This window comes from Callithrix jacchus, chromosome 5 (assembly GCF_049354715.1).
Source record: "Callithrix jacchus isolate 240 chromosome 5, calJac240_pri, whole genome shotgun sequence".
Taxonomy (NCBI): domain Eukaryota; kingdom Metazoa; phylum Chordata; class Mammalia; order Primates; family Cebidae; genus Callithrix; species Callithrix jacchus.
The window spans coordinates 8757458-8784649 of record NC_133506.1 but is presented as its reverse complement, the minus strand read 5'-3'; the positions used below and the strand labels follow the sequence as shown (position 1 = coordinate 8784649).

Below are 27192 nucleotides of genomic sequence, written 5' to 3'. Positions count from 1 at the left end.
CCTTTTTAGCTTGACATTAAAGATCGTCTGTATTGCGGTCCCTCCATGCCTTAAAGACAACATACCACAAGGATTAGGATCAGACTACATCAGTTCAAATATCAAACAATCATTCACTAGTTGTGTTCTCAATTTTTTCATCTCAGAAATGGAGATCGTAATAGTACCCATCTCATGGGGTTTTATGGCTACCTTTTCGGCTCTATTTTAAGCCCTGCCAGTGCTACCGGAACACTCCAAACTATTTTATCCCTCTGTGTCTGTGCACATTCTATTTCCTGTCTGCAATTCACATGTCCTGCTTCTCTGCTGCAAAGCTGAGTCCACAGTGAGGTGGCTGTTCACCAAACATGTCTATATCTTCCAGGCACAATGTGGGATACTGCTTATTGGTCCCCCTGTGGTTAGATTTAGGTTATGTGATAAGATCTGGTCAATGAATTGTAGGTACAAGTAACACATGTCTCTTCCAGGCTGGAGCCTTTAACAGCAGGTTTGAAACCCTTGAGAATTCTTTCTTCTCTAGGGCTCAGCAACTGGGCCCTGGAGTAAGGATGATGATGATGGTGTGAGCAGAGCCACACCAAGCCATGACACATGTGTTGAGCAAAATATCTACCTCTGTGGTTTAAGACATCAGAATTGTAACAACAGCATTAGCTAGCCGACACTGACTCCTACATCTGATTTCTGTAGCTTTCTTTAATCCTCCCAAACATGGCAACAGTACAAACCTCTATTGATATATGATCCCTTTCTGCTCTGGATTAAATAACTGGCTTCTATGTATCATGGTGCCCACAGGCACTGTTCCCTTCTCAGAGTGGCCTTCCCTAAGTACCTATTGTAAAGATGATCTCTTTCTTTTCGTTGGATGAATACTCAGTTTATTTAGTTCTTTACTTTATTCTCAACAGCAATTGTTTTTATTTGTTTAATTCTTGTCTGCCTCTCCCACTAAATGATAAACTTATAGCCTTGGGGCTTAGCTTAGTGTCTGACCCAGGGATATTGGTGAATGAATGAATGAATGAATGATCATTGAAAACTGTACATCCAGTGTTTAGCATGGTGCCTTGTGAGCCGGAATTAATGAATGAATGCATGGCCCCTGGTACAACTCAACAAATCACCCACACTTGATCAAATTTGCAAGGTTCCTCTCTCAAGCCACAGCACAACATGAAAGGCCGCAGAAGGCCCAGTGTAAGGGTCTCTAGCTGCTGCCTTTGTGTTTTCTCCCTTTTCTACAAAATGTTCTGTGATCGTTTAAAGCCAGGAAGCAAAATCAAAGGGTCCTGGATTCAAAGACGCTAATTACCTTTCAAAGAGTTCCCCTTGGCTTTAGCCACATGATTCCCGTCAAAGACTATGGGAGTTTGCGGTTCCTGTGCTGAGCTTTGAAACGGGGAGGGATTAATGGGGCTTGATTAAACCACAAATGTCAGGAAGTGCAGAGGGCAGCTAGGAATGCTGGCCACCTCCATCCTGGAGTAGGAGGAACAATCACTGACCTCCCCTCGCCGCACTGGGCTTGATCTTCTGATAAAGAGACTGAAGGTGGAGGCATCTTTTTCCCCTCCTCTCAAGGGTACCTTTTCATTCCTATGATGACTCTCATGTACATGGAAATGACCAATATGCTAGTGAGAATTTAGTTGTGCTTTTGTTAAAGCAACCCTCTAAGGAGGCGTAACAAGAAACCCTGCTCACTAATTTTCAGTGGCCTGATGTCATAACAGCAATCTCCTCAGCTGCACAACAGGCTTGTGCTAAAATAGCGAGAACAATGACAATAATACTTACTGGTTCACTGAGCACCTAGCTTAGTTCTAGGCACAAAGCTCATTGCTTTATATGGTAAACCTTATTTATCCTCATTTCTGCTCTGGGGAAGATGGGGGCTTTCATTAATCCCATTTTTACAGAAGAGGAAATTGAGACTGAGAGAGGTGGAAGTGACAGACCAAAAGTGAACCTTGGGTCTCTCTCACTTGAGAACCAGAACCATTCTCCCTTGCTCACTCTGTTAGTGAATTCTAAGGCCCCATCTCCCTGATGTTCCCAGATGAAAGATTCTGCAGAAAACATAAAGACAGACAAGAGAAGTGGAGAGACAAGCTGGAGAAGTTCATACCAGTCATGGTGAATCCTTATGTCGTTTTGAGCCAACCCTGGGCCTAAATCATATGCCGTTTTATTGATTCCCCTCAACTACTGAGGAAGAAACTGGTAACACTTCCTGTTAGGAAGCTTTTTAGCTACGAGAAGCTAAACAACTCAGTGAGGAAGATTCTGTGGATATGCCTGCCCCATATCAGCCCTAACCCTTTTGTGCCTGTCTGCATTATGGAGGTTGGAAAACTTCCACTTTTCCAGCCAATGAGAAATAAGTGGAAGCCTCTACTTTCCCAATAAGAGAGACAGACATTGCTTGCAGCAGCCTTCCCTGTCTCCTCCTCCTGCCTGGAATATGATGTGATGCCTGAACTGTGGCAGCCATCCTGTGTTCAGAGGGAGAAGCCAAGAGAATCACAGACATTGCTGAGCCTGTGATGACGAGCATCACAGTCACTGTCAACCTCTAGATTTTTTTAAAATGAGAAGGATAAAACTTCTATTTATTGAAGGCTCTGTTAGCTAGAATTTTATTGCTTGAAATAAAAAACACTTTAATGGGTATAGCCTTTTCCCTATGTCTCTTATTAGAGTGAGGAAATTCCCCCATAAGTCCTTTTCTTGCCTTTTCCTCTCACATCACTGTCCAGAATTTGGTTCAGTGCTTCTTACTAAGCTAATTGATAGTCAGGAAAAGGAACCAACATGACTGAAGTACATCAGTGTCTTACCTGGGGGGCTTGTTAAAACCCAGATTTCTGATTCCTATCTCAGAGTTTCTGATTCAGTAGGTCTGAGATGGTATCCAAAAATTTGCATCTCAGGGAAATGCCCTGCTCCACTATCTGTACATGTAATATCAGAGAAAGTTTGCTGTGGGGAGATGTAATCAAGGAAGGCTTCTTGGAGGTGGGATCATAAGATAAGACTTAAAGTTTAAAGATGGAAAAGAGGTGTTAGGACGGTAGCAAGGAGGAATGCCCTTAGTGAGAAAGAAATGGCCAAGAAGATGGTAAGTGGAACATGAGGAGGTGTGGTCTGGAGTAAAATGGAGAGGATTGGATTGGGTAGGTACCGTGGTTTCAACTGATGAAGGGTTTTCATTATTAGCTCCAGAAGCCAGGAGTTGATTTTGGAGGCAAGAGAAAGGTAGATTAAGAGCTTGGTCTTTCTTGCCAGACTTGGATTCAAGTCCCGGCTCCACCATTCATTTATATTTTTGCTGTGTTTTTTCTGAGCAAGTCAACTGATGTCTCCTAGCCTTTATTTTCTCTTAGATATAAAATGAGACTAATGATGCCTCTCTCACAGGGGTCATTATAGAATTTAAAGGATATAATGCATGCACCTAGTGCTAAATCCATGATAGCTGGGAGAAAAATATTCATTTTGAGAAAAACCTGTATCCCCATCGCTTAAGACATATTAATTGGTGGGCTGAGGTTTCATCACCAAATGAGTTCAGGGAATACTGAGTTAATAGAGGTTTCTTTGCTGCAGAACTTTGCAGAGTTTTTAATATGCTGATATGAGGGATGAATCTCATGAGAAAGACAGTGGCCTGTAGCATTTCCCCAAGCTTGCTTTGCTCACAAAATGCTTTTTTAAAAATATAAATTATTGGAAACATTTTTGGGAATGCTCATGTTTAGCAGAACAATGAGAAACTAATGTAAAGCATCAAGGTACTATTTTGCAAAAATTTTTCATTTATCTTTTAATGAAGCATAAAAATAGCAGCATTTTATCAATTCATTAGATTATATTTCCGTGTTAGTTTCCCTACGTTATGCTGACATAACTAACAACTGTCATATCTCCCTGGCTTACAACAACAAATGTTTATTTCTTGTTCACCTTACACTCAGGATTGGCTGCAGCTCTGGCCAAATCCTCTTCCTCATGGGACCTGGTTGATAAAGCAACCCTATTTAGAATATACTACTCTGGTGGAAGGCAGAAAAAAAGCCACAGTAGAAACACGTGGTGGCTTTTCAGGCTTCTGCTTAGAAGTGGTGTTACCTCACTCAGGTCATATATCATTGGCCAAAGTAAATCACATGTCCAGGCCTGATGTCAATGGCACAGGAAGCATAATCATCTTATAGGGAGTAAGAGAGAGCTTTGGGAACTAAAAGTGCCGTCTATTCTGTTGTTAAAATAAAAACTTTAGACAAATTAAATTTAGCAGAGTTTATTTGAGCAAAAATGTGATTCATGAATTGGGCAGCATTCAGAACTAGAAGAGGTTCAGAGCTCTACTTTAGCAGATGAGTAGCAGGCTTTTGTAAGCTGAATGTGGAAGCAAGGCAAAGACATGACTTGACTGGCTACAGGTAGGTGTTTGCCTTCTTTGGGCATGATCTGGTGGAAAGCCCCTAGAGGTTAGTTGGCAGTTTAAATTGGCTAAGTCTCTAGTTTCATTTTACTGTTTATGTTAGGCATTGATTTGCTTATAAAGGAACCCCCAAAACTGGAGCTATCTCAGCCTAATGGCACCTCAACTTAAAAATTTTAACACTGTTATTTTGAAAATAGCCACCCTGAGCAATTTGCTTTGTTCATTAATTTAGTTTTGTCTAAAATGGTATTTAGTTGTAAATTAAATATGGAAGAAAACAATCATATTTATAATATTGCGCTCTCTCATCCATGAATTTGCCACATTTCACCATTTACTTAGGCCTTCATGTCCCTCAATACAGTTTTCTTTTCTTTTCTTGCTACCTTACAGTTTATGAAGTCTATTTTATTCTCCAGAAACTTTCTAGGTTGCTATTTTGATTATTCTCTTTTTGTTGTTGTTGTTGTTGTTTGTTTTTTGAGAAAGGGTCTCACTCTGTTGCCCAGGCTAGAGTACGGTGGCACAATCTTGGCTCACTGCAGCCTCTGCCTCCTGGGTTCAAGTGGTTCTCATGCCTTAGCCTCCTGAGTAGCTAGGACTACAGGCATGCACCAGCATGCCCAGTTATGTTTTGTATTTTTAGTAGAGATGGGGTTTCACCATGTTGCCCAAGCTGGTGGGCTTCCAAAGTGCTGGGATTACAGGAGTGAGCTACCATGCCCAGCCGATTATTCTCATTTCATAGATGAAGAAATTGAGGTTTAGAGAGAGCCCAAGTCCATCTTACTTCTAAATAAGGCTTAGGTCCAAGGGCTGATTGAGGTGCATGTGACAAAACCAAATCAAAGTGTTTTTCAAAATTGAGAAGCCCAGGCATGGCTGAATCCGTAGGCTCTTATTGGTGTCTTTGGTGTACTCTTCTTCTCTTTGTCTCTCAGCCTGGCTATCTTGTTCATTCACTTCATTCTCAAGCAGGTATTCCCCATATGACAGAAAGATAGTTTCCTGGGGTTCATTGCCACTGGCAACCCTAGAGAAAATCTGAGACTGTCTCTCCCAGAGCATCCATGTCAATCCCTGAGAAGGATTCTGATTGGTCAGCCTGGCCTTCTGCTCACTCTTGCATAGGATCACATGATTAACAGCCCCACTAAAATCATTTGCAGAGGTAGGAGGGAGAGTTCCCAAAAGGGAAAGAAGGGCTGAAGGAGAGTGATGCTAGGTGGCCAGAATGAATGGCAGATGCTCATTGTATCATGCAGTCTCCACTGCCCTTTCCTGGGTTTGTGTGGAGGGAGGAGACTTGCATCCTGTGTTGGCTTTGCTGCTAGTAATTTTGGCATATTGTAACTTCTGGGAATCTTACTTTGATCATATGGCAAATGGGGAGCCTAACCACACAGGTGGGAATCAAATGAGGAAATGCATGGAAAAGGAGATCTGCAAAATAAAGCACTCTGTAAGAAATTGCCTTCATCATCACTGGCCTTAATTAGTGAAGTCATCCCTCAGCTCAAGAACCTTGAATGGTTCCCTACTGCCTGTCTCATTAAGTTCATGACACTTTGTGGGGCTTGCAGGGCTCTTTCGAGTTTGGTCCCACCTGGCCCACCTCACTTCTCCCTAACCCACCTCCTCTACTCTAAGCAAGCTGGTCTTCTCTTGCCTGCTCACTTGCACTTCGAAGCCAATTTCCTGGTTCCACCTAGTGTGAAACCACCCATTTGCCTGGGTGTCCCTGGCAAGTTTTGGATGTTCTGTGAAACTCCGTTTTCTCATCTCTTAGACTGGAATAATTACTTCACAGGGTCATTGTGTGTATTACACGAAAGTGCATTGGCTCTACCTGTTTCCCTTGCATATTCTTTCCTGTGCACTCCTCTAGGGATCGCCTCCAAGACAGTGATGCGTAAGGAAGGCATTTCCCACTTGGGAATACTTGGGCCCATCAGAGGCACTTATGACAGATTGTCTAGTGTCTTAATCTGTTCATATGGCTTGAACAAATGACCATAGACTGGATAGCTTATAAATAAATAACAGAAATTTATTTCTCAAAGTTCTAGAGGTTGGGAGCCCAAGATTGAGGCACTGGCAGATTTGGTGTCTGGTGAGGGCCTTCTTCCTTGTTAATAGTCTTCTTACTGTGTCCTCACATGGCAGAAGGGACAAGAGAGCTCCCTGGGGCTTCTTTTATAAGGGCACTAAACCCATTTATAAGGACTTTATCTCCCAAAGGGCTCACTCTCGCACACCATCACATTGGGGATTAGGTTTCAACATATGAATTTTGGATGGATAGATTGAGTTTATATGGCACCTACAAAAAGAGTGAGATCATCCCTTTCGGTGCAAGGACTTAAAGAAATGTCCTTCAGGAGAGGAAGAAGAAGGGACAATGGTTGGGGCTTTGAGTCCCTGAGGAAGAGGATGACTCAGCCATGGTGAAGATGTGTTCTGAGGTCAGGCTGTAACTTGGGATGGGCCCAAGTCTGTGGTCAGGGGAGAGGAAGGCTGTGAGCAGGCAGCATGCTCGTGTCTGGACCAGCAGTCCCACATTGTGTTTGCTCCAGGGGCAGCCCACCCAGACAGGCACCCTCTGTCTTGGCTCCATGGCCATATATGTATTTTGGGGATATTGCTGCCTGACTTCCCTGTGTGATCTGGACCCTAGTCTATTTCTGCCCTTCAGAGATGCTGCCAGCAATGTTCTGGCCAAATCCAGCCTGCAGACCCATTTGGTGTGGCCCACACAGTGTGTCGTGCTTTTATAAATGGCTGAAAATTCACTGATGTTCTTCCATGAAAAGGTGGGGTCTGTGTCCCCCTTCCCTTGAATCTGAGTGGGTTTGTGGCTGCTTGACCAGTAGAGTATGATAGAAGTGACACTATGGAACTAGAGGCCAGGTCATAAAAAGCCATGCAGCTTTCAACTGCAGCCTCCACTCTCAGGATGCTCCATCTCAGAACACAGCCACCATGCTGTGGGAAGCACAGGCCACATGGAGAAGCCATATGTAGGTGTCCCAGGGGACAGTCCCAGCAAAGCCCAGCCTTTGAGTCATCTCAGCCCAGAGACAGATATGTGAGTGGAGAAGCCTCTAGATGATTCTAGCTCCAGCCATTTGAATCTTCCCAGCTGAAGCCCCAGACATGATGGAGCTGAGTCAAGCCGTCCCCACTTGCCCTGTCCAAACTTGACACAAAGAAACCATGGACATCATAAAATGGTTGCTTGACGTCATTAAATCTGGGTGATTTGTTACACGGAAATATTAACTGGAAAACAGTGCTTCTAAAATCCTATTTTCTTGCCAACATTTAAAGTTGGGAGCTTTCACATACAAACCTGAATTTCTGACTTTTAATGGAAAATAAAATAAATCTGGCTATACTGGGCCTTCATCCTTGTTTAGCAAAAATTAGTCAGCACTACCCCAATAAGAAGTGATACAGGTGGCCTGTCTGCCTTGGCTCCTACCTGGCCACTTTTGCTTGTTTAAGTCACAGGGACCAGGCTACTTGCAGATGAAAGCTGCGTGGCCTACTATGACCTGATCCCTGTAGGCATGTGGCTGTGTTGGCTCTAAGCCAGAACCATCCTGTCACCTCTTGGGACACCCAAGTTCTCAGAGCCTTTCCTCTCCTTGATGACTTAGACATCTCTGACCTCTGTGGGTGTCCCCTTTCATCCCTGGAGCTACATAAACCTATAAAACTATGTGAGGTTCTATCCTTCTCTTTGCTTAGAAAACTGCTTATGTAAAATAAAAACCAGGCAGGGCCCTGAGGTGGTGATGGCCATGTCTGGAGCTTGCTTGTCCCTGTAAACAATTTCCTGGTGATAATCTTTTCAATTATCCCCCCAAGCTGGAACTGCTGTGTGAAATCAAGCTGGGTGCCCTTGGCTTATCCTGTACATCTTGGAGTCATTAAGATCTGGGTTTATATTTTAGGGTGAGTTGTCCAGAGCCACTGAGGCCAAGAATTCCAGGATCTTTAACACATGTCATGGTATTATAGGAACTTAGAAACAAATCCAGGACAAGTCTTATAAACAGCAAGACTTAAAAGTCAGTCTATCTTAATACCAAATATAGATGAGCCAGGTACAAATTCCAGTGAATACAACTTTAAACAATTTTTTTCCTATACAAACTGTTTATTTTTTAAGCTTCCATTCATGCGGATAGCAGAGACTTAATTAATTAACTAATTCAACAAGTGTTTTATTGAGGGCCTCTATGTTCCAGGAATTTTTCTAGAGGAAGGAGGAAATATAACCATAGACACATCAGGTAAAAATCTTTGCAAATGCAACTCTATCTGACAATATGGAGTTTAATTTGCAATCCAATGAAGGCAACAGATGAAAAGCAAACAAATAAATGTACGATAGAATGGCATAGGTGGTGGTAAGGGCTCCGAAGAAAAATCAGTCAATGGAGAAGGACTGTTTCATACAGAATGGCCAGAGAAAGTGTCCCATGGAGGTGACCGTTATGTAGAGACCTGGAAGATGTGAGAAAGTGAAGCCAAACAGATTGGGCACAGTGGCCCACACCTGTAATTCTAGCACTTTGGGAGACCAAGGCAGGCAGATCACTTGAGATCAGGAGTTTGAGACCAGCCTGGCCAACATAGTGAAACCCCGTCTCTACTGAAAACACGAAAATTAGCCAGGTGTGGTGGCACACACCTGTGATCCCAGCTACTTGGGAGGCTGAGGTGGGAGAATCTCTTGAACCCAGAAGGCAGCGGTTGCAGAGAGCTGAAATCTGGCTTTTGCACTCCAGAGTCCAAGGAAGCCCTAGAGAAGAAAGCCCCATCTGGGTGGGGACAGAGAAGAGTAGGGATTGAGGTGGAAATCATAGTCAGTTTAAGACTCTTCTTCCCCACCAGCTTAAGTCCTGGAGGCTTACAAAATCCCAGAACAAGAAGAACACCTAGTCCTGCATGTTATCCCTTCATGTCAGCAGCTCCTGTGCCCTCCTCATCTTGATTTCCGGCCAGGAGTATTAGCTTTTAATGCCTCACCTTGAAGTGTCTGGCTCTTCTTGATTCTCTGACCCACAGGAATCTGCAAGAGCTGTGTGTGTAGACACCTTCCACAGAATGACTTCATTTTCTATCCTGTGCCAAGCAGAGGGACTCTGAATGGGAATTGGCCTCTGACTGTCTTCTTTAGTCCTGACATCTCTTCAGAGGAATGGGAGGGGGAAAGGGGAGGGCAGAAGTAAGGCTGGATCTAGTTTTTTTGTTTGTTTTTGTTTGAGACAGGATCTCACTCTTTTGCCCAGGCTGGAGTGCAGTGACATGATCTTAGCTCACTGCAACCTTCTCCTTCCCGGTTCAAGAGAGTCTCACTTCTCAGCCTCCCAAGTACCTGGGATTACAGGCGCCCACCAAATTAGTCCATGTCCGGCTAATTTTTGTATTTTTAGTAGAGATGGGGTTTCACCATGTTGGCCAGGCTGGCTTTGAACGCCTGACCTCAAGTGATCCACCCACCTTGGCCTCCCAAAGTGCTGAGATTACAGGTGTGAGCCACTGCACCCGGCCTGGATCTAGTTTTTTGAAACCTTGAGCTTGTACTATTTGGGATTACCCTCTTTACAAAAAGAAAAAGCATTATAAATATGCATTTAAGTGTGAATGTGAACATTTATAATATCTAAGACAAATGTAATGGTAAATGATAAAGATAAATAGACATATAGGATGGTAAGCTTTCTATATTCCATATGGAGTGGTAAAATATTGACTCTAGACTCTGAGAGGTAAAAATAGAGCAATCACTAAAAATAACTATACAAAGATATGTAGTAAGAAACACAATAGAGAAATTAAAATGAAATACTAAATCGTGTTCAAACAACCCCCTGAAAAAGTTAAAGAGGGAGAAAAATGGAATGAAAATTAGAGTTAACAAATAGAAAATTAGTATTAATAGTACATTTATTATTTAGGTAGATCTAGATCCAATCAGATGAGTAGAATAAGCATCAACCATCTAAATGCACCAATCAAAAGACAGATAGTCAAGACAGATTAAAACAAACAAAAAAATGTCTCAACTATGTGCTATCTACAAGAAATTCACATCAAATGTAATAATATAGCCAGGTTCAAATATAAAGGATGAAAAAGTAACCACAAGAAAGCTGAAGTGACTATATTAATATCAAAGTGAACTTCAGAACCAAGAAAATTACTGAGGATAAAGAGAAACATTAAAAAACAATAAAAGAATCTATTTACTAAGAGGCAAACAATCCTAACTTAACAGCAGAGCTATAAAACACAGGAGGCAAAAACTGACAGAATTGAAAAGAGAAATAGATAAATCCACAATTATTGTTGGAGACATCAACCTCAGTAATCAATACCAATAGACATAAAACCAGCAAGGATATAGAAAAACTGAACAATGCCATCAAACATTTACAGAACAGTCTACCCAACACTAGCAGAATACACATTCTTTTCAAGTGCACATGGAACAGTCACTAAAGTAGACTTTATCCTGTATGAGGTAATGGAACAAATGACATAAAAAATTGCAAAGGAAAATCCTTTAATTTTTTTTTTTTTGAGTTGGAGTCTCTCTCCTTTCTCATAGGTTGGAGTGCAGTGGTGCAATCTTAGCTCACTGCAACCACTGCCTCCTGGGTTCAAGCGATTCTCCTGCCTCAGAGTCCTGAGTAGCTGAGATCACAGGCACATGCCACTATACCTTTGTTCAGATAGCAAATACGCCACCACTATCAGTGGGAACATGTTTCTTCTAGAAACACTTAAAGAGATGTGGACTTGGGTTTGAGTTTCTTCTGGGGCCTCAAAGGACCTTGGGGCTTAGAGGTTCTCTCCCAAAGGGAAACTAGAGACACCCAATGTGATGGGTTGAATTATGTTTCCCTAAAATTCATATGTTGAAATCCTAATCCCAAGGACTTCATAATATTACTTCATTTGGAACTAGAGTCATCACAGATGTGACTAATTAAGTTTGGAAGGAATCATACTGGAGTTGGGTGTTCCTCTAATCCAATATGCCTGGTGGCCTTACTAAAAGGGACGATGGGGACACAGGCATGCCCACAGGTAGAACACCATGTAAAGCTTTGGAATTTGTTGTCATAAGCCAAGGAACTGTCACAGTCTAGGAGAGAGGCCTGGCAGGCATGAGCAGCTTTCCTTTCCAAAGGATTTTTGAAGATTATACAAAGCTGTAAAAGAGAGGACTGTAGGAATTCAGAAGAGCTCTCCTAAGCTGTGGCCTTATTCTAAATTATCTCCTTCTAAATGTTCAGGTAAACTAATTTAACATAAAAATGAGCCCCAAATGTATCCAGGTCAAATCCTACACAAAACAAGAAACATAGGATATATGGAATAACATCCCTACAGATTATGAAAGCACTTCAGAAAGACATGTTCGTAAAGTAGATTAGAACGGCAATATACAATTTTAAAGTGAGCTTAAAAGACATTAGGAAAAACTTAGCAATTATATTTAGAAATAAAATAAATGTAATTTAAGAAATAAAGTCTAAACTAGAAGGAACAGAGTGGCTGTTTGTCATATGCAGAACAAATAATACCTTAAGAAAAATAAAGTTGAAAGGAAAAAAATTTTTAAACAAAAGAAGAAAAAATATAAGAAAGATTCAAGGGAAGTGACAAAGCTTGGTGGGCAAAGAAGATCCATCATATGGATAATAGGAGTCCTTAAAAAAGAAAAATTGAAGCAAATAAACAAAATAAATACTATAATAAGTAATTACAATAACCTTTCTTGAAACAAAAAATATTTAAATTTACATATTGAAAATACATATTGAAAAAGCACATTATCTGAGAATATTGACTTCTATTGACCAACACCAAGATATATTCCAGTAAAATAACTAGTCTTTAAAGACAGATTTTAAAATTAGGCATCTAGGCAAAAAGAATACTTAACATAAAGAAAGACCATTCGAATATTATAATTTTTTGAAACACTTTATGGTAGATGAAAAGGCGTAACATATTGAAGATACTTTAAGGAAAGCGAATATGAACTCAAGGATTTTTTTTGTTTTTGAGATGGAATCTCACTCTGTCACCCAGGCTGGAGTGCAGTGGCATGATCTGGGCTCACTGCAACCTCTGCCTCTGGAGGTAGCTGCCTAGAGATACTGAGACAAGGGAGGGCATATACTTTTCAGAAGATGGGAGAATAATGGTATATTTGTCTACTTATGGGAATAATTTAGCAGAGAGGGAAAAATGATTCATGCTGGGATGATTATAGGAGCAAAGTCCCTGATTATATGAGAATGATGGGATCCATCAGACACATGGAGAGCAAAAGAAAGGGAAAGAAAGAGGGAGGGAGAAGTATTAGAGAGACGTGGTGATGGACTAATGTGGAAATTTTTATAAAAAATTATTTTAATTCCACTTGCTTTTATTTGTGAACCATCAGTTAGATGTGAGGAGAGAAAGGAAGGGTCAAAGATGCGAGGAGGTAAGAGAAAGTGAAATTGTTACCCAGGAAGTGGAAGAGTAAATTAACCAGAGAAATATATTATTGTGGCATTGTCAGATATCATAGGATTGGAAAAAACATACTAATTGCTAAAATTCTGGAAAGGGATGAACAGCAGGGGAGTGAGCTGAATTATGTAGCTTCTTTCCAATTCTAGGCAAAAGCAGGATGCTGAGAATCCAAGTTTTATATAGCACTGGACTAGTGTGGAAGAAATCAGCAGAGCCTTTGGCAGATTTGAGGGCTCAGTAATCTCTCAGGACACTTGCTGGATTCTGGGCTACCTGGTACAGATGACTATAAACCTAAGCATAAATCCTCTGAGAAGAAGTATTCAGTGTGTGACTGACTGAAACACAGGGAGACTGACCTTCCTGGGGTTACCTTACAGCCTTGACTCAGCACAATTCCTGACTGGTTTACAATAATAAGCCCCACACTGTGCCTAGCAGACGGTAAATCTTCTCTAGAAGAATATATCATCTGGAGTCTCTACATTATGCATAATGAGTGGCATTCTATTAAAATTATTAGTTATGCCAAAGCTAGGACATATCTGAAGACAGAATAATATAGACAATAGAACAGATATATGATAACAACTTTGAAATACTAAGATTAATATGTTAAAAATACAAAAATGCATAAAATAGTTGAAAAGATGGAGAATTTGATCAGAAAATTAGAATCTATTAAAAAAGAAAAAATGATCCCTCTAGAATGAGAACACATAATATCTGAAATCAAAAATTCATTAGATGGGATTAACAGAGATTGGATACAGTGGAAGATAGGATTAGTAAACTTGAATGAAAATGTCCAAACTGAAGTATACATAGAAAAATAATGGAAAATACACGAATGTGTCATAGTATAGTCCCATATGTGGGACCTAGTAAAAAAAATAACATCCATTTATTTGGAGTCATAGAGGGTGAGGAGAAGAATAAAAAATTAACAATATTTGCAGAAATAAGAGCTCAGAATTTTTTCAAAATGGATAAAAAGATAACCCATAGACTCAAGAAGCTCTGAAAATCCCAAGCAGGGTGAATACTAGGAAAGTTATCACAGGAACATCATAGTAAGACTGTGAAAAACAAAAATAAAGAGAAAAATCTTAAAAGTAGTCAGAGGTAAATGACATTTCCTACAGAACAGCAACAATAAGACTTATGATTGACTTTTTGGCAGAAATGATGAAAGCCATGGGCAATGAAATAACATTTATAAAGTGCTGAAAAAATATAAATAATTGACAACTTAGAATTCTATATCCACTAAAAATACTCTTCAAAAATAAAGACAAAATCAAGTTGGTTTTAGACCAAAAAACAAACAAAAAAAACCAGGGCTGAAAATTTATCACAAGATGACTGGTACTAAAATATGCAATAAAGTTATTTCTAAAAGCCAAAAGAAAATTATCCCAGAGTGGCTGGATGCAATGGCTCATACCCGTAATTCCAGCACTTTGAGAGGCCAAGGTGGGCAGATCACAAAGTCAGGAGATCGAGACCATTCTGGCCAACATGGTGAAACCCTGTCTCTACTAAAAATACAAAACTTAGCTGAGTGTAGTGGCATGTGCCTATAATCCCAGCTACTTGGGAGGCTGAGGCACGAGAATTGCTTGAACCCAGGAGGCAGAAGTTAGAGTGAGTCAAGATCATGCCACTACACTCCATGCATTCCAGCCTGGTGACAGAGTGAGACTCCATCTCCCAAAAAAAAATTATCCCAGAGTACAGAACTTCAGGGAGAAATAAGTTTACCAAGTGATAGGAAGGAAAATTCAAGTTTAGCATACTCCTCAAATCATGGCCCACTATTGTCATCACGATATATAAATATTCTCATTTGTTCTCTTTTATTTTTCTTCTCTTCTTTCTGAATCAATCTATATATTCCCCTCCCTCACCACCCAAAACCCCAAGAAGGCACCCTCCTTAGTGTGTATGCTGTATCTTCTTGATATATACGTATTGGGTAAAATTAGAAATTTGTGTGTGTTTGTGTTTTTTTACATTTACACAATATTAAAACACATATCACAACAAATAATACCAGATGATAAATACTACCAAGAAAAAATTAAGCAGGGTACAGATTCATGTGATCAAAGAAGGTGTCTCAGAAGAGGTGACAATTGAGAGATCTGAAGGGAGTTAGGCAAGAAGAAGTAGAGGGACTAGTAAGTGCAAAGGCCCTGTAGAAGGAGCGTAGTTAGTGTGTTTTAAATAATCCTCCTAAGTTTCTTGGAATCACCCATTAATCTGCACTGGATACTGTATCTTGAGCCCCAGTGACTCATTTGGTTCTAATTTTGATGATTCGTAGCACCTGGGGCAAGGCTGCCTCTGGAGTTGTTAACGCCTTGTAAATCTGTCCCTTTTAAGTGGCACCATGTGCACATGCTTTGGCACAACTATAATTGCAGTTTGGGTTTTAATTAGAGGAAGCCCCCTGTGACATTAGCTATGCATTAGCAAAGGCAGTTAGACATCCTCCTGCGGAGTGCTCCTAACTAAGGATATGCTCCAGGCAGACTGGTCCACTGGGGTCACCAGGAAGCTTAGGGCTGCAGATGTGGCAAGGGCGGCTGAGAGATGCCCTTCACCTGATGGTGCAGGTGGCCACCAATCTTTCCTTCCAGAGTGAATTCCCTGTGTTGCCAGCAGCTCTCTGGAAGGGGAGATAAGAATTGCTTGCCCCATTTATGGGGAAACCAAGGCAAGACTTTCTTAGATTTCCTTCAGGCAAGTGCCATTCAAATCATTCTGAACCATTTACTGAACCTTCATTCAGAGCCAGGCTCTGTGCAAATGCCAGTGAGAAGAGTAAATAAGCCGTGATTCCTGCCTTCAAGGAACTTAGAAGCATTTTCACATGTTGATTTTGCTGCATGAATAGCCTGTCTCTAGTAGAAGCAGTTGTGAGCAAGCAAGCTGGAGCCTTGAAACCTAACTCTAATCTGAACTGCCTCTTGGGTGGAAGCAAGGGGAGTCTGGCGTGTAGTTCCTGGGCTCTGAGTATTGCTAGACCTTCCTTTCCCCTTCCTCCTTTTTCGTCCGCTTTTCTCTCCCTCCTTAAGTATGTTTTGAACACCCACCGTGTCTCATTCACTCTTCTGGCCACTGTGTTGTCAACTGTGACCAAGACAGACATGGTTCCTGCCCTCACAAAACACACAATCTAGTGGGAAAGACAAATAATAAACCAATGCATTTACAAATCAAATGATCACCAACTCTGAGAGGTGCTGAGAATATAGAGTCTTATGACAGAGCATAACAGTTGAGTCAGGGAGACACTTTAAGGCAGTGATACTTAAGCAGACCCTGAAAAATGAGAGGTAGCTCATCTTTCAAGCAGAGACCCAAGGAAACAGAAATCCAGGTTAATGGAACAGTACGTGCAAGAAATAACTGGATGTGTTTAAGGGACAGAGGGAAGGCCAGTGTGGTTGGAGCACCTAAGCCAGGGAGAGAGTAGAATAGACAAGGTTGAGAAGAGGTTAGGATCTCACTGGCCATGAGCAAGAGCTGGGATTATATGCCCAAGGTGACAGGAAGTTGTGCAATACTTTAAATCAGGGTGTGTCATGCTTTGGTTTATGATTTTAAGAGATCCTTCTGGCTGCTGTTTGGAGGATGCATTGGCAAGGGAGTATAGAATAGAAGTAAGGAGATGAGGGAGGCAGAGACCACCCAGGAAAGAGTTGATGGTATTCCGACATAGGTGTTAGCCGTGCAGGGAGAGAGGAGAATTTAGGGATATGTTTTGTAGGTGGAACTGATAGACTACGTCAAAGGATTGTATATGGGACCTGAAGGGGAGAGAGGAGCCAAGGATAACTCCAAGGTTTTTACCCGAATAAACTACAGTACATGGATGGAGTTGCTATTTGCTGAGATGGGGAAAATAGAGAAGTAGCAATTTGGAAGTGAAAACTCAACTTTCACTTTGGATGTGTTAACTCTGAGATGCTTGTGTGTCACATAAGCAGAGATATCGAGTGAATAATTGGGCATACTGGGCTGAAACTCAGAGGACAAGTCTGGGAAAGGGAAATAAATGTAGGTGTTATTAGCATTTAATTAGTATCTAAACTAGGAGCTCTCAATTTTGGCTGCATATTGGAATCACCTGGGGGAGGTTTTCAACTCCAGGTATCTGGGATATAATGCAGACCATTACAATTAGAATCTCTGGGGGATGAGATCCAGGTGTCCGTATTTTAAAACACCCCAGGTGATTCCAACTTTCAGCCAGGGCTGAGAAATAAGGCTCTAAACACTGGTTGAGACAGAGCAGTGAGAGGCTCTCAAGGGGTGGTCCCAGGATCAGCATCGTCACCATCATCTAAAAATTGTCAGCAATGCAAGTGTTCAGGTTTCACCCTAGACCCATGAAATCAGACACTGTGGGAGTGAGACCCAGCAATCTATGTGTCAACAAGCCCTCCACATGATGGTGGTGCATGCTAAGGTTTGAGAAACCCTGAGATAGAAAGGACAGGGGGTGGGAAGAGAGGAGAGGAGCTCGGATGTGTCCTGAGTCAGCCGACATCTAGAAATCAGGTAGAGGGAGAGAAGCCAGCAGAGGAGACTGAGGAGCAATGAGGGCTATGAGGACACAGAAGCCCAGACAGGATCATGTATCAAGGAGAGGGCAGTCAACTGGGTTGAATGCTCAGGGAATTCAAATAAAATAAGATCAGGAAATTGAGTACTGCATTTGGCAGCATGGAATGCTGGGTGGCTTGGCAGAGGCTGTTTTAGCCGGATCGAAGCACGTTCCTGGAAGAGGAAACCGTCTTGCAGGCTTGCACTTGGCATGGACTTGGGACTCAGTGAGGGCTCAGACAGTAATTGCTTTTGCCTTCACCTTCGAAAAGTTCATTGTTGAACAAATGCAAAGTTTGATTGTTCTCTTCCAATATCAATTTCTCTTAATAAGTCATGAATAATTTTAAAAAAGTAGATTGTTGTCCTATTAGCTTGTGGCCTTCAGAGTGCCACCAGCAATCTAAATTTTCACAAAAATTCTTCGAGGTAGAAAGTTAGATCAGGAGTAGAAATTGTGGGTTGATGACATGGCAGCCAAGTCTTACCCCCTTCTCCTTTGCTGCCTCCCCCAAGGGAGGCTGAACAACAACAACAAAACCTCGATATTGGCATTCCCACTTCCCTTTCCTGCTAGAGTGGCCATATGGTCAATGTCTGCCCAGAAAAATGCAAACGGAAGCTTCTGGGAGGTTTTAGGAAAGACAATGTGGAAACATTAAAGTTGGTGCAAAAGTCATTGCGGTTTTTGCCATTGAAACTAATGGTAAAAAGCGCAATGACTTTTGCACCAACCTAAGAGAATGAGGAGAGGGAAGGAGGGAAGTGACAGAGTATAAGTGAGCACTTAGACCTTAATCACATCACTGAGCCAGTAAAGCAGCCCTGGAGCTTCTTGCTTCCAGGCATCTAGTTTGTGAGCTATTACTGTTTTTGCTATGACTTGCTGCAAGCATTCCTAACTGATAAGGGAAGATATTTTTATTCACTTTTGGAAGATAAGAAAACAGCAATAGAAAAAAGATAAGATTTTCTTAGGGCCTCACAACCGTGAGTGGCAGGGCCAGGGTCGGGTTTGGATTCAGGGACTCACCGTACAAGCTTGTTTGTTGGGCCGCTACCTCCTGGAGGCAAAGCCTATGTCCATGCAAATCCTTGAGGAGATGACGTTTCAGCTGAGAGCTGAATAGGGGTGGGAAAGGTGCATGTCAGACAGAAAGGACAGTGTGTTCAAAAGATTGGAAGGCTACAAAGGGCTGAAGGTTGCAAGAATTGACCTTGAGCCGTGGGCCAGCGAGGAAGGGTCTTAAAATGAGGTTGGAGGGGTTGGTGTTCACCAAATGAGGTTGGAGGGGTTGGTGTTCACCAAATGAGGTTGGAGGGGTTGGTGTTCACCAAATGAAGTTGGAGGGCTTGGTGTTCACCAAATGAGGTTGGAGGGCTTGGTGTTCACCAAATGAGGTTGGAGGGGTTGGTGTTCACCAAATGAGGTTGGAGGGGTTGGTGTTCACCAAATGAGGTTGGAGGGCTTGGTGTTCACCAAATGAGGTTGGAGGGGTTGGTGTTCACCAAATGAGGTTGGAGGGGTTGGTGTTCACCAGAAAGCATCTGTGTCACAGTAAATCACGTTATTCCTAATTTTCACCTTTTCCTGTATCCATGCCCTTTGCCACATGACTCATCAGTTTCTCCACATCTAATTGATGTTGAGCTTGGCCATGTGACTGCTTTGGCTGATGGAACGTGGGCCAGGGCACAGCAGAGGCACTATGTGGCCGCAAGAGGCAGCAATGTCTGCAGATTGAGCTCTACTGGTTCTTTCCACTTGATGTTTCCATAAAGTCTTCTTAGTCCCTGGATAACTTGGTAAGATGGGATGAGCCCGAGCAGGCCTATGGACAGACTGCTTTCAGGGGCCCAGGGCCTAGGCTTGTGTTCTAGGGTTTCATCTCTTTGTGGTCTATATACTCTTGCTCGTCATTGTTTCTCTGATAGGGTCATGTGAGAATTAAATGTCTAATGTGGGCAAAAAATTTGGAATAGTGCCTGGTATGTGTTAAGCACATAATAGATGCGACTTGTTTTCATTAGTCGTCACAGCATATTTCGGTACAAGTGTGAGCTGGTTCAAAGAGACTTTTAGCTTCAGCTCGTAACGTGCCCGTCTGAAACCCTCTCCAAGAACCCTTGGCCCTGGTGTGAATGGGGTGAAGGGACAGTGGATACTTCTTTTCTTGAGTGGAGACTTCTTTTCTTGAGTGGAGACTTCTTCTTTTCTTGAGTGGAGACTTCTTTTCTTGAGTGGAGACTTCTTCTTTTCTTGAGTGGAGACTTCTTTTCTTGAGTGGAGACTTCTTTTCTTCCCTCCAGACCTTAGCTTGGGCCACCCTGATCCACCAGAACAGGCCTCCCTAACTGTGGCTGCCATTATGTTGAGCTGCTCGGAATCAAAGAAGTGACCCCAAGTAAAGTGGCACTCAGAACTGAACTGACCCTGAAGGACTTGACAACTGAAGGCCAGGGGAGCCTGGTCAGCAGGGAGCCTTCAGTGTCAGCCCCTTCAAGATTAGCCTCAGCTTGAGAGGGCCATGTCATCCCAGGCCATGCCCTTCCTGGGGCAGCCTGTCTTTGGTGAATAGTGAACTATCAGAATGAAGGGGCTGAGACAAAAGTCTGGATATTTTGGTCTCTTTTGGGACACTCTGAGGGGTAACTCTTTTTCATTTTTAATTTTAATTTTTGTGGATGTGTAGTAGGTATATATATTTATGGGGTACACAAGATGTTTTGATACAGGCATGCAATTCGTAATGACATTATGTAAAATGGGGTATCCACTGAGGGATAATTCTTGCTCCCAGCTTCCTCACCACATTGACAAAGGCTCTACTGGGTCACAGTGCAGTTAAGTATCTCCTCTTGCTCAATCCTAATTCCTTCCCTGTTCTTTTGCAGGTATTGATTCCTAATAAACACCTTGCAGTCAAACTCTGTCTTTGTGTATGTCTGCATAGAACGAATTCTGACTCCTGAAGGTCAAATATTGGCTGTTTCACCTCTTAATTCTGCAAGATCCAGGTCTCCTTACACATACAGGTCCACCAGGCACGAGCTTGGCAAACAGTGGAGTAAGGTGAAGGGAAGCCTGTCAGGCCTCAAAAGCCTCCACTACCCCCATCCCAGAGAAATGATGCCAGCTTGCCTGGCATTCACATGGCCAGTGTGTCTTTCCTTGGCCAAGAGAGTCTAAGGCATCTTGTTGTTTCCTCCTAGTCAGAGCAATGGGTCTGTCACCTCATTACACATTGTACTTACTTGTTCTTCGTCTGTCTGTCCCATTAGCTTGGGAGTTCCCCCTTTCCTTGAGGAGATGGAATATTTTACTCATCCCTGTACGGAGGGTAAATGTGAGTTGAATGAATGCCTGTGAGTTTTGCTTCCTCCCCTGGACTGTGAGATCCTTGAGGATAGAAATTATGCCTTATTCTTGCTTAGCACCCCAAGGCTTGGGGATGACCACAGAAGGTGCTAATTAAGATTGAAGAGTAGATGGATGCATGAATGATTGCATGCCATGAAGACTGGCCTCTTAAGAGCAGAGGTAGACTACAAATGCCCCATTGAGCACAACCTGGAAGAGAAGGGATAAATTCAACATGGCCTTGGGGAGACCTTTCAGAAGAGGAAGACGCTGAGCTGTACTAGGGGGAGTATGTTGGGCTGGAGATGGGGTATTTCATGTAGAAGGGATGGTGTGAGCGTGGAACCCAGCTGTCTGCCCTTTCAGCATCCACAATCCCTTTGGGAAATATCTCCCTGATTTCCCTCTGAGGAACAGCCCCCAACTCTCAGCCCAGGTGGGGTTGACCCCTTCTCACCCCTGAGCTACAAAGGTGGGTAGGCACGAGATTCAAGTTTGGCCACAAGATTGGTTTGGGGCTGAGCTTGTGGACTAACCAGGCCCATCACTTCCAGTTTGACTCAGGAGATTTGGTACAACTTATGGGAAAAGGAACAGAATCTGTTAGAATGTCTTCAGCTGCAATTATAAAAACTATACAGCTAAACAGGCTGAAATGTGAAAATGCATCATTTCACATAAGGGGGAGTTTGCAGCAGGGCAGCTTCAGGGCTGGTTACTTTCATTGCTCAAGAATATGATCAATGGGCCAGGTGTGGTGGCTCACGCCTGTAATCCCAGCACTTTGGGAGGCCAAGGCGGGTAGATCACTTGAGGTCAGGAGTTTGAGATCAGCCTGGCCAACATGGCAAAACCCCGTCTCTACTAAAAACATGAAAATTAGCTGGCGTAGTGGCAGGTGCCTGTAATCCCAGCTACTCGGGAGTCTGAGGCAGGAGAATTACCTGAACCCAGGAGGCAGAGGTTGCAGTGAGCCGAGATTGCGCCATTGGACTCCAGCCTGGGTAACAAGAGCGAAACTCCATCTCAAAAAAAAAAAAAAAAACTAGGTTTTATCTACTAGTTGGCCATTTAAAGCATATAAACTTGTCCTCATAGTCACAAAATAGCTGCTGCAGATCCAGGCCTCATGCACAGCCATGATAAAGACCAAGGGTGAAAAAGGGACGATTTCCTCCTCTGCGGCTCACACATCTATGATCTACCTTAGCTTCACATGCCCATGTTCTAACAACCACAGGCCAAGTGCATTGCCTTAGGCAGTGCATTCTCAGTGGGGCAATATTGCTCCTAAGGGTGTAAAAATTAGTTTAGGGTGAGGTATGACAAAATCTTCGATGTGACAATAGTTTGTGACCCTCCCAGAAACCACACTACATAGATACATCTGTAGTATATATATTTTGTGGGAAGCACGAAATATATACACACACACACACACACACACACACACACACACACACACACACATACTGGACTGAGAATTGGGGGTATATATTTTCTCTTAGGAGAAAAATTGTTTTAAAACAACTCTTTAGGAGGTCAATAATGAGGGGTAATAATGAAAACAGTTGAAAAATATTGCCTTAGACCAATCATGGTTCAATCCCTGTATTCGTCTGCTTGGGCTACCATAACAAAATACTATACATTTGGTGCCTTAAGCAACAGAAATTTATTTCCTTATAGTTCTGGAGGCTGGAAGTCCAAGATCAAGGTGTCCTCAGGCTCGATTTCTAGTGAGGCCTTTCAGGCCTGTAGATGGCCACCTTCTCACTGTGTCCTCATGTGGCCTCTCTGTGTGTCCGTGTGAGGAGAGTCCTCTGATGTCTCTTCCTCTTACAAGGACACCGGTCCTATTGGATAGCACCCTCATGACCTCCTTGAACTCTACCTCCCTTCAGACCGTGTCTTCTAATACAGCCACATTGGGGTTTAGGGCTTCAACACAATTCCGAATTCAGTCCATAACACCCCTGAGACTGGAGTTCACTTCCTCTGAAACACATGGATCTGGGAAGGCTGAAGCCAGGACAAAACCAGGTCCCACCATTAAAGAAACAGCACAAAGGCTATGGTCTAGAACGTCACCTGGGACTGCTTTGGGAACTTCTTTTCCCCTGCAGTTGCCAAGATGGGAGGCTGGGATCTTGGAGTTGCTGAGATGGAGAGAGACAGCTGCCTAAGGAGTTAGTGAACACCTACATCTACACTTTCTTTGTCTCTGTGTCTAAATCCACTTGAGTAAGGCATCTGCCACTTGTCACTAAACAACAGCTCGTTAAGCAATAAGCAGGAGCTGCCATTGTGTTCTCTTCCATAACAAGCAGGCAGAGGTTTGTTGTGGGAGTCAGAGGTAGCGTAGGCCACCAACACCAGGACGATGGGCAGGGAAGCACAGAGGACACCCACTGTGGCTGACTCCTCCACAGGCCACCAGCACCAGGACAATGGGCAGGGAAGCACAGAGGACACCCACTGTGGCTGACTCCTCCACAGGCCACCAGCACCAGGACGATGGGCAGGGAAGCACAGAGGACGCCCACTGTGGCTGACGCCTCCGCAGTTGGAAGTGATGACTCCACATATAGGCAGGCTAGATCTGAAGACAGCTTCAAGGAAAAAAGGTAAGAAGCCGTGATGTGAATAACATTTATGTAAATTAAAATGATCCACACAGACAACACTACGTTTTCTGAGGGTGCATGTTTAAAGACACATGCCAAACACATTAGGGGGGTGTCCACATGAGGGAGGTATGAGAGTAGGGATGAGGCATGAAAGGGACACATAAAATAAGGGAGGGGTCTCATTCTGGTGACAAAAATGTAACTGGAGCTAAGGCATGTGATTAACTTAATTCTCTGCACCTGGCTTCCAATTAGGGAAAGAGGAAGTAGACATCCATTTGGGGACCAAGAGGCAGGTCAGTGTGGCTGGAGGGTGATGGGAGGAAGGTAGAGGAAGATGGAATTTGAAATTTGAGACCCTACATGGCCCATATCCTGAAGGGCTCTGAGGCTGGCGTTTCGTAGACAATGGAGAACTCTGGAAAATTTCAGAGGCAAAGAATCATATGATCTGAGTTAGGCTTTTGGAAGGTGACTCTTTCAGCTGCGAACAGTTGGATTGGGGTAAGGAAGAAGGTGGAGAGATGCTCTTAAAATCATACCCATTAAGAAAATGACATCTGGCCTCATGTTATAAACTAGCTCTTGGTAGGGAAATGTCAACTGAGGGACTTTGAGTCCCTTGACATTTTCTCTATGCAATTATCTCAAAATCCAAGCAGTGAGTATGCCCAGTAACTGTAGATTTTAATGGACACTTAGAGCACCCACCCAGAAGGTGGGTGCTGTGATGGTCTCCATTGTAGAGATGCAGGAAAGAAGACTCAGAGTCCACCCTCTCAACTGAGAGCAGGCTGACACTCAGCCCAATCCCTTCCTATTTATTTTCTGTTTTCTAGTTTAATTTTGGGCATATTTTTTCTATTTAAAGTTATTTGCTGGCAACAGAATGCAGTATTCGAAGAGACAAAAATACCCAGAGTCTCCCTAATTAAGAACAGGGGACACTCCCTTAGGGAGAAAAGGAAGAAAGAGCTCCAGGCTGGCAGAGCAAGGCTGGGGAGGGGGCTAGGACTGGGAGAGGTAAGACACTGACAGGAGCTGAGAAAGGCCCCTGGGGTGAAGGAAGAGATTGGTTGCTCTCACCATTCAGGCAGGAGAGTGCTAAATACCCTCCCCTGGGTGGACTTCTGATTTCACATCTGTAGGCCAAGACAGAAAGTGGATGAGATTTGTTTACTATGGATCTACTCTGTCCACTTAAAACACAGACTCCCAGGCCCCATCCCAGAGATGCTGGGTCATTCAGACTGGGACAGGGCCTGGGCATCCTTATTTATTTTCAAATACTCCAGGTGAGCTGGATGCGCTGGCAAGGCTAAGCTGGTGTTCCAGGGTTCTGGAAGCAATGAAAATTGCCTGTCTCCTCTTCCTCCCTTTAAAAATAATTTTATGACTGGGCATGGTGGTTCATGCCTGTAATCCTAGCACTGGGAGGCTGAGGCGGGAGGATTGCTTGAGTTCAGGAGTTCGAGACAGGCCTGGGCAACACGGTGAAACTCTTGTCTCTACTAAAATACAAAAAATCAGCCAGGTGTGGCGGTATGCACCTGTAGTCCCAGCTGCTTGGGAGGCTGAAGCAGGAGAATTGCTTGAATCCAGGAGGCAGGAAGTTGCAGTGAGCTGAGATGGCGCCACTGCACTCCAGCCTGGGTGACAGAGCAAGACTTATCTCAAAATAATAGTAATAATAATAATAATAGCCTCCTCTCTCCAAGACCACCATTTTGATTACTTGATTAAATGTATTTCCTTGATTCTAAGACACCTCTCCACTCCTCCAACCCTTTAGAGTTTAATTTTACCAAAATCAGAACGAGTCTTACAATCTAATGAAGCAGTTTTGTTCTTTCCTCTCAAAAACTGCGATTAGGTTGACAGTGCATTTTATAGTTCACAGTGTCAGGCAATTAGGAAACAGTATAGCATACTTCCAAGCTGAGAGTTTGCAAAACAGAAATGAAAAATCACAAAGAAGATAATAAAAATCACCCACAATTCTACCCCCGAGGGATCTACTTCCAACGTTTTGTAATATCTCTGCCCAGTCTCTTATCTTTATTGTTCCAGGCTTGCTTTTATCATCAGTGAGTAATTCTTGAGCGCCTGTTGTAGGCACCTCACTTACACTGGTTCGAGGCTGGAGAGTTTAGAAGTAAAATAAGAATTCTAATCCCTCTGTGCTAGCACTTTTTTGTTGTTGTTTTTGGTTTTTGAGACAGAGTCTTGCTCTGTCACCCAGGCTGGAATGCAGTGGTGCCATCTCAGCTCACTGCAAGCTCTGCCAACTGGGTTGAAGCAATTCTTGTGCCTCAGCCTCCTGAGTAGCCACAGGTGTGCACCACCAAGCCCAGTTGATTTTGTATTTTTAGTAGAGATGGGTTTTTGCCACGTTGGCCAGGCTGGTCTTGAACTCCTAGGCTCAAGTGATACACCTGCCTTAGCCTCCCAAAGTGCTGGGATTACAGGTGTGAGCCACCACGCCCAGCTATGTGCTAGCACTTTAGATACATGATTGCTTCACTTCATCGACCAGCGTAGAAGATGGAGGATTTTATTTCTACTCCACACAGGAGGAAACAGGCTGAGGAGTAAAGGTCTTGTCCAAGCTCTCATGCTTGGCGAATGGCTGAACCTGGATGAGAGTACAGGCAGCTGGAGATGATGCTGCCTCTCGGGGCAGAGGCCAGTCTGGCTGGAGGGAGGAGGGTTCATGGATCGGGCCAGCTGGGATTGTGGGACAGGGTTGTTTCTCGGTGCATCGGGGGCCTTCTGGAGAACCATACAGAGGCTGTGTTAGCAATAACGTGGCTCTGCAGCTGAGACCTGTGTTCGAGCTCAGAACCTTGTCTTCCAGATCATTTAACCACTTTGAATCTCCGTTTCCTCGTCTGCGAGATGAACATGAATAGTATCTCTCTCTAGGGGCTGCAGAAAGCATGAAAAGGGACATAAGCAAAGCACATGGTTCAGAAAGAATACTTAATGTAGAGAACCTAGAACCACTGGAGTTTGGATCAAGAGTGGTGACAAATACTAGAAGTCTTTATGACATGTCACTACAAATATAATTCCAAGATGGTGTGGCTATGTTAGCCCAATTCTTTTTGGATATTTTGGTTGAAAATCTAGGAGATATAATGAGGGCTTCTATTATGGACTGATTCTTTGGGGGAAAGAAAAAAATCAGTTTGGTTCAGTTAAGTAAAAACAAAAACAGTCTTCAAGTTTGAGGTCTGGCATAGCAGTCAATCTTCTCTGGCTTGGGACTTCTCAGTCAGTTCAAGTTCAATCCAGAACATCCCTCTCTTCAAGACAAGTGTCTGTGCTTTTAGGAGCAGCTGCAAGGTGCTGGGCCACCTGACTCTGCCAAGCATGGGCCATGGGCTCCTACCTCCCTCCTGATGCTCACAGCCCTAGCACCAGGGTTGGGCAGTGGGGACAGACACAACAGTGCTGCCAATCCCTGGTGCCCATGCTCAAGACCATGACAGGAGGAAAGACCAAGGTGAAACTTGGGGATAGGGGTGAGGACTTGCGGAGTATCTTCAGGGGTCAAGCTCTGGAATGGAACT

At 43.2% G+C, this 27192-nt stretch overlaps 1 long non-coding RNA gene across 1 annotated transcript in view; it reads left to right on the top strand.

Moving 5' to 3' along the window:
* Window positions 1-27192, top strand: part of LOC118153535 (uncharacterized) — a 61907-nt gene that overhangs the window by 26950 nt on the left and 7765 nt on the right. The window lies entirely within an intron of this gene.